Below are 2,258 nucleotides of genomic sequence, written 5' to 3' on the forward strand. Positions count from 1 at the left end.
TCAAAGGAGAGGGGCAGCATCCTCCAGAAGGTGGCTCCAGGCTGGTCACTGGCAGAAGGAGAAAGGGGAAAGTTGTCTTAACTGCGCCCACCTGAGTTTCAGGCACCTGACAACTGTCTCATCACGTAGCTGTGGAGCACCCTCCCCTCCACTTCTCCCACTCCTGTAGCCCCTGCCTCCTCAGAGACTTGGCCATGCTTCCCCACAGCATACTCTGGAGGATACGGATGTGGGGAAAGCATGCTTCCTGTCATTTAACTTCTCAGAAGGCGGCAATGGAAATGACAAATCCCAGAACTTAATGTTTTCACCTCTAACCAAAGTCAAAATGGCAGGTGCCCACAATTCCGGTCTGTGCAATGACAGCAAACCCCAGGGAGTGACTGGGGGAGGGCACAGAATCTGGAATAGCCTTTTGCTCTTGCATTAACTTTGAAATTTTTATTACAAAAATGTCTTCCCAAAAAAAATTTTTTTTGAGATGGAGTCTTGCTGTTACTCAGGCTGGAGTGCAGTGGCATGATCTCAGCTCACTGCAACCTCTGCCTCCCAGGTTCAAGCAATTCTCCTGCCTCAGCCTCCCAAGTAGCTGGGATTACAGAAGCGTGCCACCACACCCAGCTAATTTTTTATATTTGGTAGAGATGGGGTTTCACCATATTGGCCAAGCTGGTCTCAAACTCCTGACCTCAAGTGATCCACCTGCCTTGGCCTCCCAAAGCGTTGGGATTACAGGCTTGAGCCACCACGCCCGGCCAAAAGCATTGTTTTTTTTTAATAGTAGAAGAAAGTATACAAGTAATTAAAAAAAAAACACAACAAAATCCTTCTGCCCAGGTAATCACTGTATTAGTTGTGTGTCCTTCAAGATCATATAGGACACCACCTAACGGGGATGCTGATATGTGCTCTTCTCTGCCCTCAAATTGCTTTCCCCTCAGAAATGTTGCCTGTGGTAGATTTGCATCATATACAGTGCTTAACTTTTGCAAATTCATCTGTGCCTAACCAAAAAAAAAGGAAAAAGAAAAAGGCAGGCAAGAGTGCCAGTGTCATTCCACTCAACAGGCATCTGCCCAGAGCCCAGAATAAGCACAGTGGGAAAAGTGGTGTAAGGTTCCAGTTCCCTCATGCGATTCCAGCGTTTAAAGAAACATTTTTCTGGCCGGGTGCAGTGGCTCACGCCTGTAATCCCAGCACTTTGGGAGGCCGAGGCGGGCGGATCATGAGGTCAGGAGATCGAGCCCATCCTGGTTAACACCATGAAACTCCGTCTCTACTAAAAATAGAAAAAAATCAGCCGGGCGTGGTGGCGGGCGCCTGTAATCCCAGCTACTCGGGAGGCTGAGGCAGAAGAATGGCATGAACCCAGGAGGAGGAGCTTGCAGTGAGCTGAGATGTTGCCACTGCATTCCAGCCTGGGCGACAGAGCGAGACTCTGTTTCAAAAAAAGAAACATTTTTATTTAAGTCCCTACACTCAAGGCCAGTAGTACTTCAGCAGGAACTCAACTAGAGAAATGGTGATCTGCTCCAATGCTTTAGGTGCAATTTAGACTATGTCATTCTGTCTTAAGCTCAACCTAGGACCCAACACCTAGCAAGATGATTCCACTGGTCACATACTATTTTTTTTTCCCATTTAGTCTTTAAAGTTGTTCTGAACCAGTTTATACAGTTGACCCTTGAACAACTCAGAGGTTAGAGGCACCGACCCCCTTATGCAAAAATCTACGTATAACTTTTGACTCTCCCAAAGGTTAACTACTATAGCCTTCTGTTGACTAGAACTCTTACTGATAATATAAACAGCCATTCAACACATATTTTGTATGAATTACATACCGTATTTTATATTCTCACAATAAGGTAGGCTACAGAAAAGAAAACGTTATTAAGAAAATCATAAAGAAGAGAAAATATATTTACTATTCATTAAGTGGATCATCATAAAGGTCTTCATCATTGTCTTCACACTGATGAGGAGGGGAAGAGGAGGAGGTGGAGGGAGAGGAGGAGGGACTGGTTTGTTGTCTCAGGGGTGGCAGAGGTGGAAGAAAATCCTCATATAAATGGACCCGCACAGTTCAAACCTGTGTTGTTCAAGGGTCAGCTGCATAATATGTCTTTTTCTTTAGATACTTAATACAAGACATTTCACATCATGAAATGTACAAGATGTTCAATGGAAATAGTTCTCTTTTCATATCACAAAGGAAACAGAAACATCACCATGAAAAAAGACAAACTGGGAACAAA

This window comes from Hylobates moloch, unplaced genomic scaffold (assembly GCF_009828535.3).
Source record: "Hylobates moloch isolate HMO894 unplaced genomic scaffold, HMol_V3 SCAFFOLD_6, whole genome shotgun sequence".
In the NCBI taxonomy this organism is placed as follows: domain Eukaryota; kingdom Metazoa; phylum Chordata; class Mammalia; order Primates; family Hylobatidae; genus Hylobates; species Hylobates moloch.